The 11,812-nt window shown below is 40.1% G+C and overlaps 1 long non-coding RNA gene across 1 annotated transcript; it reads right to left on the bottom strand.

Annotated features, from left to right (window-relative positions):
• Positions 1-1,883: 1,883 nt before the first annotated feature.
• Positions 1,884-11,759, bottom strand: LOC309342869. The gene is made up of 3 exons (XR_014157027.1): positions 11,403-11,759; positions 3,225-3,277; positions 1,884-2,008 (listed from the first exon to the last, which is right to left on the bottom strand). It is a non-coding gene; the product is annotated as an uncharacterized lncRNA (long non-coding RNA).
• Positions 11,760-11,812: the final 53 nt, after the last annotated feature.

An 11,812-nucleotide genomic window follows, 5' to 3' on the forward strand; every position in this document is an offset into this window, starting at 1 on the left:
TCCTTAAACAATTTAGAGTTAGGTATCTAAAGAGAAGGTTGGGATTTAAGATTCATTTTTCATTCAAACTTACCTAATTTGCACTTTCAGAAACCATGCAAAACTTGAAACACAACCATCTTTCAAAATTCGCACTTCTCCAATTTTTGCAATGCAGTGCTCCAGCCAAGTAATGTGTGTACAAAAATGCATGTACCAGTGAAATTTGTGCAGAGAAAGTCACATATTAGTGACATCAGCATACAAAAATGCATTGCATTAAGGGCCAATTGCTTTCTAGAAATGTGTATATTAGGCAAAATTGCATACAAATGTGCATTTAAGGAGAAATTCACACTAGGATACCTGTGTGCTTTCATGAAGACTTCAGAAATACATATTTGCAAACTGATGTGGAAATGTGGAGAACTAAACCTAAGATTGAAAAAAAAGTAGAAACCCTGAAAAACTGAAATTTGCATATTTGCCCATCCTCAGCCATGGCCAATGTACTTTTGTGAAATATATTGGACTTGTTCCTCAGGAAAGGTGTATGCTCAGCCTCACATTCACCTCTACATGGTGCTGTTCCTGTTGGGATAAGCTACAGATTTTTTTTCTAGATGAAAGGAATTTAAAATAATGCAAATACCTCTATTTGTCTGAGTTTTCTTTTAGGGGAAATATGTTGCAGTGGGGAGAGATCTAATATAATTGTTATATACTCATAAAAATGAGCTCAGCTTTAAACAGTCGTCTAACCCATTTTGTTCTAACATCTAGCAAACTCCAAGAAAATCTCTTTTTACACAATCTTTTGGATATGTCATTTGCCATTTATATTTGATGGCCTTAAGGGGGGAAAGTTATGAAAAGGTATTAATGCAAGTAGATAATAAAGCTGCATTCTATAAATCTATAGCAGCTTAGAGTAATCATTAAAGCATGCAAAACTCTTTCATCTATTCAAAAATATGCAGTGCACAGAAAGCCTGCTAAGGTGCATGACAAGTCAGAGTTAAATATATATTAATAAATGAATTAGCTTCATAAATAATAGCCATAATGACATTTTAGGAGACAATAAGTCTGAGGATTGTCAGAAAATGGTTGATGTATGAGCTTCACGTCTCAGTGATTCTTCAAAATGAATAGGCTTTGTGGAGATAGTTCAGACCCGCGACCAGCCTATTTCCTTGAATAATTTACTTGTTGTCAATTTGTACAGCCACATTACACATGCAAATTGTGTTGCCTATGCAAACACCACTTTGAGATGATAAAAACAAATTTACGAAGGCTATAGAGGAAGGATTTATTTCACTTTCTCGCCCAGGTCAAGCAATACATGTATCTGACGATTGTGTGTACCCAATTTTGTTGTAATTATATCAGCAAATTATTCTTTATAATCTTATTATTTTTAGCAGTCTCCTTGTGCTTGGGATAATTAGCTTTCTTCACTCAGTGTAAAAACAATTCAACTTGCCAGCGAGGCAGGGCACAGCTCCATTATCTGTTTTGGGTTTAAATTTATTCCCTATATTCTTGGACACTTTGTGTAAATTAAAAATTTCATAGTCCCTAATACTGTACACGCTGTTCATTCAGTGATGAATTAAGGTCCCTAAACCTCTACGTTTGCTATTAGATATCTCACCCACTTTATATGTTAATCTGTGCTAATGAATTCCACAACCCCTAGCCACAGCGAGATGACTAAAATTATTACCACTTACAGAGATATGCCTTTTTCATTTAAAGTTCAATTCAAATTGCTCCCATAAACAGTCTGCCACACAAAGATACCTCCTTTAAAGGAGAGTTACTTACCTGTAAGTAGAGTCTTCTGAAGGTAGCATTATCTTTGGATACACATTCCAAAATCACGTGACCTCTGGCTTCATAGCATGGGAAAACGTTGCTCTGAGCTCGGGAGACACACTTGCCAACTTGTGGAAATCCAAATGGAAATTTCGACTCCTCCCCTTGACCTTGGATTCCCCTTCCCCTGCCTTTACTACTTGACCTGCGATGAAAGGACAGCCATTTTTGCATTAATGAGGATAACATCCTAAAAGCATGGCAGAAGCAACAACGTCAAGATGCTGCCCACTGACATGCTTGGAAGCAGAATAGTCGGAATCAGTGTTTAACAGCTGCCTTTTTTTTTTTTTTTGTCCTATTCTGCATATTCCAATGTTGGCTTCTCCTTTGAGGTCTGTTTGAAAGACATCAGCTCACCTTCCTAACTGTTCAGATGGACCACTTTTATCTTAATTGTTTTGCAAAGTTTACTTTATCAATGGCACAGCCATGTTGCATGTTTTAAAGACCCAAGAGTTGAGGTTGCCAGATCAAATCAAAGAACTCAGTCCCTTCTTTAATACCTGATCCACATCCTAGTTGGTCAGGATTGTATTGTGAAGTGTTTGGATTTGATTTGACAAATTATTTTCTTAGATAGCCTTAGACCCCAGGACCATTGGTTAGGGGGCTTTAGTGAAGGTGAAACTGAATGGAAATAGCAGATTTCAAAATGAGAAATGCACTTTATTACCCTAAAAGTGCACAGTCTATTATGTGAATATGATTGAGGGCATGATAAATTTCAGATTGAGCTCAGGAAAAAAAGTTATTTTCTAGTTTGGGGTTGGGTTGGGATAACTTGCATTAGCTAATCCTATTCCAAATCAAGACACAGAGAGCTAAACAAAGTGGGAAGGGTTCAATGACTGTTATATATGTATAATGCAGAAATTAAAAAAGAGTTCTGGGTATACCATAGTAAGAAGGGCTCTACCAATGCCTTTTTGGTAGGAAAAGCAAAGCAAAAATGTAACCCCCTCTTGTTCGTCCATAATTCACCCACGAAAACAGCATCAAAGAATTGTTTGCTGAAATACCCACCCAGATTTCATCACATGGTATGAGGTATGAGGCTGAGGCTGGTGGGGCACTGCCCCATTTACACTAATAGACAGCCTCCACAGTATATGCTTAAATCCTGTGGTCCCCCAAAACATCTGGGCTGCTGCATATGTACTAGTGGCAAGCCTTTGCTGATATCCCACTACTGTGCAGGCATTTTGGCTGTGATCTGTTCCTGCTGCCAATATGGGGTGTGTTTTGGCAGAGGGAGAGAAAAGTTGCTAAATGAATGGAAAAGCTTTCATTGCTAGCAACACAGGGAATGAAATATGAAGATCCCCGACAGTACAGTGATGAAAATGGTGGCTACTTACTTGGTCATCGTCTGATCTTCCTCAAGGTCTGCACTGCAATTTGTGGAATAGCACTGACAAACCAAGGAATGGATCTTATTACCAGCGTAACCAGTCTTGGCATATGGCTATAATTATACTGTGTTTTGTGTTGTGCAATTTTTGCATTTAACAGTACTCCCTATGACCTAAATGATTTTAGAATCCCATTACATTGCAGAAACTTCACTTTCCCCAAAAGCATAAAGCCTCTTTATCTATCTATTAAATGTTGATTTGAAAGTTATTGTTTCAAAGGATTAATACAAATGTCTAAAAAGTAAGTGACATAGTAAAAGGGCAGTAACATTTTAAAGGTCATTTTATTGTCTTTGCATCTCTTTCTAAAATCATTAGTATTCGTTTTCAGCAGGGTTTTTTTTTTAACACGCACACCATCACGCTAGACAATTTCCCATTATGTTCACAAAAATGAATACAGGGTAGATACTATACTAACACAATGACTGTAATCTACTAATACAATAAGTTCTTCAAACTATGTTTAAACAAGAACTCTGTCCTTGATTATTTCAACTTATTTCCAAAACACTATCTAAAATGAAGAAAATTAATATTTCCCCCCCAGATTTTTGAGTGAAAGGAACTTTGGATTCATTCCTTGCCACCTACTGTCAAGAGCATCTAGTGATGAGTGATTATTTAGTTAATTAATCTTAAATATACATTTTAACATCAGGATTATATAATTTGTCGCCTTTATGCAAATAAGTGCATATGTAAATTCCAAATAACATTTATTTCTATCTAACTGTGAAGTCACCAAGCACTGTTCCAGTCAACCCGCTGACAAGAGAGAAATTGTTTAGTGTGAAGTTTTAAAGAAATCCAGAATATATCTGACCAAATTACCTGATTTTGTCAAGTTTCTAATAATATAACAAGTAAAATGAACTCAACTGTGTTTCCTTTTGATATCAAAACTTTTTTTTTTCTCTCAGATTATCAACATTTCTTTGTGGAACAAGAAACAGAGGGGAAAGGACTTCCGGGTTAGCGCCTCTGGCAATGGTGGAATTCCTCTGATCGGGAGGCATTTACTCCGTGGAAATAGGGTCTGGCCGCCACGGCGAAGGCGGGGACCCACTAAAAATCACAGGCAGGAGAAGCCTGTGAACCTGGGATTCGGCTGGCACCTTTTGCGCCTCCCCTACTCGCGGGGAGACCCGGTTTCGGGGATCCGGAGCGATGTGGGGTGAGTGGCGTGGTGCTTTGAATTGATTGCTTCTTTCACGGAGTGAAGCCGCATTGCTGTTGCTGGAGAGCGCTGACTTTTTCCTGTGGACAATTCAATTTTAAACAACTACCCGTGAGTAGAACGGAAAATTGGATCTATAAATGTCTTAATTTGGCACTGAAATGGGAAGGTTTTAAACAGGAAGTCCGTCTTCCCCTTTTGTAAATAGATTGAAGCAAAGACGCTGCAAGCTAAGGTCTTGGAAAGTTTTCTGCAAAGGATTAAACTTCCATCGATTAAAACTATTAAACCCCCCTTGGAAGCAGGAGAGGGGGGAAATTTTGGATCGCGCAAGCCTGCAGGAGAGAGTGTTGAAAATTAAATCACCACTGCTCTCAACCTGGAAAGGGTTCTGCCAGTAAGATTGACGTTTTGAAGTTCATTGGCTGTGAATAGAACGTATCTTGACAGTTAGCTAAATAAGAGAAATATATTGTTTCCATTGTCCTCTTCTGCGTTTAAAAAGGAGGAAAAGTAACTGAAAATTGAAACTATATTTACTGTTTGAACTGTGCTTAAAAGGATTGACACAAATAGAAACTGTTTCCCTCTAGAGGGAGCTTTTGAAACTGTTATAAGAGCTGAGCTGGGGGAACCAGCTGCAAGATAAGAGACTGTGAGAATCAGGGATTGACCTTGGACTATTTGAGAATGTCGACAGAAGAAGCTTTAGTGATTGCATTATGCAAGATAAGTCACTTGTTGGAACAACTCCACAAGAAGACAGATGTCATGACTACTAAAATTGATAACTTGGGACAAAAAGTGACTAACTTGGGACAAAAAGTGGTTATCAATACAGAAATTATTCAGGATCTGATACAGGAATCTACTTTGACAGGGCAAATTGTTGAGAAGGCGAAGGAGAAAGTTGCTGTTGTTGAGCCTAAAGTAATACAAGTGGGAGTCCCAGCCTTACAGAGGCACATTGAGGACTATAAGTTGAGGCCTTTTATGATTGATTTTAGAAAAAGTCAGATTTTGAGGATCGGAGCCCTGCCTGGATTGGAGAAGGAAAGTTGGACAGATCCCTTCATGCAGGGATTTACTGACTTTTGGGATTTGGACTTGGGTCATGAGGAGATTGGAGCTGTGGGGGCCTTTGGATTTGGAGGAATTTTGAAACATGTCCTGAAATACCTTATGGATTTTAGATTTAACCATGGAGATTTGGTTGACCTGTCGAGAAGGAATAAAAGCATTGCTAGGTTGGAGCTTCCCCGAGATCTGCTCTTCAGTATCAAAGGAAGGAAAATAAGAACAAGATCAGTAGAAGACAAAGTAAAGTGCATGTATAAGTATGAAGAAGACCTACAGAAGGGACTTGGAAAAGAGTGAAGAGCCTCAGACAGAAGATCACCAGGTTGATGGACTATGGAATTCGAATGACTGGCAGTATCCGAGACCAGGGAGAAGAGATGGTGGAAGAAGATTGGAAAAAGTTTTAAAGTTTTTTTTTCCAGAAATAGAAATATTGTAAAATTACTGAGTGTTAGAAAAATGTTGGAATGAAATCTTATGGCTTTAGTTGAAATGTTATAAGGAGTTAAGCATAAATAAGCATTATAGTATTAATGGAAAATAAGGGTAAAAATAAGTTAAGATATTTATATGACAGAAAATAGAGAAAGATGGAAAGGAATTGCTGAAACAATTAATAGAAGTGGAATACAAAAAGGGAGGTGAGAGGAGGTCGATGAAACAAGGGTATGAAAGATAGACTACTGAAATGGTACAATGTATGTTTTTAAATTGTTTTTGTTTTGTTGTGTTTAGGTTAATGTTGTGCTTTGTATTGTTTATATTATATATTGTATTGTATTGTTTTTTCCTTTTTTGTTGTTTTTTTCTTTTTGTCTTTTTTCTTCTTTTTCCTTTTTGTAAGTTCTAAAAGTAATAAATATTATTTTTTAAAAAGAAAAAAAAGAAGGAGAATTCCACCACCTTCCGAGGGAATCTGTTCCACTGCCCAACAGCTCTTATCATTAAAAGGTTTCCCCAAGAAAGAAAGAAAGAAAGAAAGAAAGAAAGGGGAAAGATGGATGGGTCAGAATGGTCAAAATTCTCATACGATTTCAGAGGAACATATAATGGTGGAGAGAGGAGACTGAGCAGCCATGCTTCAGAAGCACTCTGCTTACCAGGCTTGTGGGTTGGATAACTACTGTGAATGAGACAGAAAGAATCAGAAGTTTTACAAGAACAACGAAGGTTACCTCCAGACTATTAAGGCTACCTCCAGGCATTGTTAGTGGGTGGTTCCCTAGACTGGATGGATGGGAGGTGGCTTGTTGAGGTACGTAGCTTGGGGTACTCCAGAATCCTTTGCTGTCACTTGAGGCTCAGATAGCCTCAGTGGTGTGGAGTGCCTTCCATCAGTTTTGACTGATGGCCCAGCTCCACCCTATCTGGACCATAGGCACCAATTCTATAATAATATTTATTAATTTTCCAACAATTTAAACACTACAAAAAGAAGAACAATACAATACAATACAAAAACAAAAACACTACATAACACTAACACATTAAACTAACAGAACAAAACAAAAACAGTTTAAAAACACATTGTAATGGTTCTAGGGGGTTGCTCGTGCGTAAGTCGTCACCACACCTGGCTGAGTCACCTGGGTGAACCCTTTCTGTCCGGACAGCCACCCATCCGTGGCTGTCTCAATCGCTGGCAGAATCCGTCAGTGGGCGTTTCTTGAACTTCTTCCAGCATAGAAGTTCTTTGACGCGCAGTCGCCTCCTACTCTCCCTGCGCAGAAGTCTTCTGCGCAGGGAGGGTGTGGGCAGCGGAGGACCCGTGCTCTCCCCGCTGGTCTCCAGTGAGGAGTCCAGGAGCCTTCTCTCCGATTCCCCCATCTGCCCCCCCTTCTCCACTGGTGCTACGCTGATTCCCTTCCCCACCAGATGGGCTGCCTCTCTCCCTGCTGGGACCCTCTCCGGCATCCCTCTGGAGCCTTCCCTCCGCCTCTGGCTCCGATGGCAGTTCCCTGACACACTTCAAATAATTTCAGTATCTTATCTTTCATTCACTTATTTCCGCGACCTCCTCACACCTCCCTTTTTGTATTCCACTTCTGTTAATTGTTTCAGCAATTCCTTTCCATCTTCCTCTGTTTTCTATCCTATAATTATCTTAACACATTCTAACCTTATTTTTTCTTTTAATACTCTATTAATCTATTAATCTATTTATACTTAATTCCTTATAACATTTCTACTAAAGCCATATAACTTCATTCCAACATTTTTCTAACATTCATTAATTTTACAATATTTCCGTAAATAATCTTTAAGCTTTTTCCAATCTTCTTCCACCGACTCTTCTCCCTGGTCTCGGATTCTGCCAGTCATTTCCGCCAGTTCCATATAGTCCATCAACTTCATCTGCCATTCTTCCCGGGTGGGTAAATCTTGTGTCTTCCAATACTTCGCAATGAGTATTCTTGCCGCTGTTGTTGCATACATAAAAAATGTTCTATCCTTCTTTGGCAGCAATTGGCCAACCATGCCCAGGAGAAAGGCCTCTGGTTTCTTCAGGAAGGTATATTTGAATACCTTTTTCATTACGTTATAAATCATCTCCCAGAATGTCTTAATCCTTGGGCATGTCCACCAAAGGTGAAAGAATGTACCTTCAATCTCATTACATTTCCAACATTTATTATCGGGCAAATGGTAAATTTTTGCAAGCTTGACTGGTGTCATGTAACATCTATAAATCATTTTCATTAAGTTTTCTCTTAGGGCATTACATGCCGTAAATTTCATACCTGTGGTCCATAACTGTTCCCAGTCAGCCATCATTATGTTATGTCCAACATCTTGTGCCCATTTAATCATATCAGCTTTCACCATTTCATCTTGAGTGTTCCATTTCAACAGCAAGTTATACATTCTTGACAAATTCTTAATTTTTGTATCTAACAATTCTGTTTCCAATTTTGATTTTTCCACCTGGAAGCCAACTTTTTGTCCAAATTGTATGCCTCCATTATTTGACAATAATGGAGCCAATCTCGCACTTTATCTTTCAATTTCTCAAAACTCTGCAATTTTATTCTGTCTCCATCTTGTTCCAAAATTTCTCAATATTTCGGCCATTTGGCCTCCATATTGAGTTTTTTCTGTGCCTTCGCTTCCATTGGTGACAACCATCTTGGGGTTTTCTTTTCTAACAAATCCTTATATCTTATCCAAACATTAAACAGCGCTTTTCTAACAATATGATTTTTAAAAGCTTTGTGTACTTTTACCTTATCATACCACAAATAAGCATGCCAGCCAAAAGCATTATTGAAACCTTCTAGATCTAACACGTCAGTGTTTTCAAGAAGCAGCCATTCTCTCAGCCAGCAAAAAGCAGCTGATTCACAATACAGTTTAAGGTCTGGCAGGGCAAATGCACCTCTTTCTTTAGCATCAGTTAATATCTTAAATTTTATTCGAGGCTTCTTGCCCTGCCAAACAAATCTGGAAATATCTTTCTGCCACTTCTTGAAACAATCCATCTTATCCAAAATTTGCAATGTTTGAAACAAAAACAACATCCTTGGCAGCACATTCATTTTTATCACAGCAATTCGGCCTAACAATGATAACTTCAAATTTGTCCATATTTCTAAATCCTTTTTCACTTCAATCCAACATTTTTCATAATTATCCTTAAATAGATTCACATTTTTTTTTACATAGGCACCAATTCTATGGCGCCTTGGTCCCTTTGCCCTCTCCAATAAAATATTGAAGGGGGCTGGACCCCTCAATATTTTCTACAAGTTGGCACCTCCCCCTCTCCTCCCTTCCTTGGGCAGCCACCTCCCCCAGCCGGGCACCACCCTCTTTTCCCAGATTTCCTCCTAGGTTTGGTACCATTTTCAAGTGTTTCTAAGCCAAGCCAGGTGGGAAAAGGCAGGCAGGCAGGCAGCTAGTCTGAACAGTAGGAGAGGCAAGTGGTTGGCAGGTGGGTTAAGGAGGAGAAGCGAGTGAACAGGCAGAAACTTATTGCACACAGGCAGGGGGTAAGAGGTGAGCGGGTGGGGGGCAGGGGGCAGGGGGGAAGGGAGACCTGCCCTCAGTTGCATGTGACGGAGGAAGGTGCTCACTACAGAAGTGCAGGGAGTGGGGAGAAGTGGGGGTGGGGGGCCCTGCTTCACCCACCTGCTTCGTCCACCTTTGAATCTCTCCCTGTCAGTCTGGTAGCATTCCTCTGCTCTGATACACTTACTAGCCAATCATTATTATTTTTCGATTTCTCAGAAGATGTTAGGAAACTATCTTATGCAACTAGTCCATCTACATCAGCATTGTCTATATTGACTGGCAGTGGTTCCCAACAGGTATCTTTCCTAAGTGGAGGAGGAGGTTGAACCTAGAACTCTTTGCATGAATATGTATTGTGCCATTGAGCAACAACCTGTCCATAAAGCACCAATATGACACAGCTGCAAATGAAGCAATTCTAGTTCCAGTTTAACACCATTGTCTGCATGACTGCCTTTTATTTTGTAGAACCATTTCCTTAGTTGTGGCATCTGGATTTGTTCCCCCACTCAGTTTTCCCTTTGTTTTATTTGTTTTGTTTTTGCCAAGCAAGGCAAATAGACACGATATGTTGGTGGCGGCGGCGGCGACAGCATCAGTCTGTCTTGAAAGACAATGGAGTGCACCTCCAGGGGTGAAGACAGAAGACAAACTGTGTTATCAGCACCGAAGTGACCTCTCTGGAGCACAAGCCTGGGCAGTGTATATGGAGGTTCTGGGCTGCCCAGACAATAAGTTCCCCTCTCAGCCCCACTGATGTGTTCCAAAGAAAAGCAGAGCAATACGTTTGGCACTAGCTTGGCTATAGTTGCCAGAAGGAGGTGTACCATCCAGCCATCTTAAGGACTCTACTCCAGATTTGTGTAGGGTTTACTCCTTAGCTTTTTCATCTTCTGAAGATGCCACAAGGCAGTGGAGGTTTAGGATCAGAGTTTTCATTTTCCTATATGGACTGCAGTGAGTGCTAAATAAGCACGTTGACCAGTAGCAACAGCACCACCATAGGCATGATCAACTCTCCTATTTTCCCCTTGTTGAAAAATGTGGTCTGGTTTGCTAATGTTCTTTTGTGTATCACACACTCTGCTACAGCGCAGGTGGGTGATTTAAAGTGAATACTAGCACAGATGTATGATTTACACAACACCCTGCCTTTTTATAATTTGTGGCATTAGAATTTCCAGTAGTAGCCTTAATAACTCCACAGTCTGTGCTTTAATTACGGTGCTTTTTGGTTGTTTTATGTTTAGAAGAATTCATGGCACATGACTCTTTCACTCATATAAATTATTGTTTGGATGAATACCAAGACCAGAATTTTAAATGAGAAAGGATGTAAGCTCTACTGACTTCAATAAATAAATCAGATGTCAAGCATTTGAGATACAGGGACTACTGTTGTGGCTAATTTGAGCTAACAGATGTATGTTTCTGTGCATGTGTTGAACTGGTGGGTCCAGAGTGTGGCGAATGTCATTAAGTGCCTGCTACCTTTAAAGAAGGGATGTGGGTGGTGCTGTGGGTTAAACCACAGAGCCTAGGACTTGCCGATCAGAAGGTTGGTGGTTTGAATCCCCGTGACGGGGTGAGCTCCCGTTGCTCGGTCCCTGCTCCTGCCCACCTAGCAGTTCAAAAGCACGTCAAAGTGCAAGTAGATAAATAGGTAAACAGTGGAAAGGTAAACAGCGTTTCTGTGCGTTGCTCTGGTTTGCCAGAAGCGGCTTAGTCCTGCTGGCCACATGACCCGGAAGCTGTACGCCGGCTCTCTTGGCCAATAAAGCGAGATGAGCGCCGCAACCCCAGAGTCGGCCACGACTGGACCTAATGGTCAGGGGTCCCTTTACTTTTACCTTTAAAGAGGAGGTTGTGCAACTGTTTCTGAAAAGAATACCCTGGATACAGAAGCATTTGACAATTGCCTCCTATTTACTCTCTTTTGGAAGAAAATGCTTGAGAGGGTAGTGGTGGCCCAACTTTAGGAACTCTTGAAGGAAACCAATTATTTGGACCCGTTAGCTAACTGGCCGCCCCTGGTGGTGATGGCAATGATGTTTTGAATATCACCAATGCAAAAGGCAGCCTGTAAAAGTTCTTAAACCTCTCTCGGCTGTCTTCACCAGTTGATTTTTTATTTCTTTTCTTCTCTGCTTCATCATCATCGCACCTCCTGAATTTCACCCTTAAAAACAACAACACCGGTCCCCATTTTTGAATTTCGGGGTGAAACGCATCCAAAAGAAGCTGCTTTCTTTATCTGAAT

This window comes from Podarcis erhardii (assembly GCF_964252035.2).
Source record: "Podarcis erhardii genome assembly, chromosome: 5".
Taxonomy (NCBI): domain Eukaryota; kingdom Metazoa; phylum Chordata; class Lepidosauria; order Squamata; family Lacertidae; genus Podarcis; species Podarcis erhardii.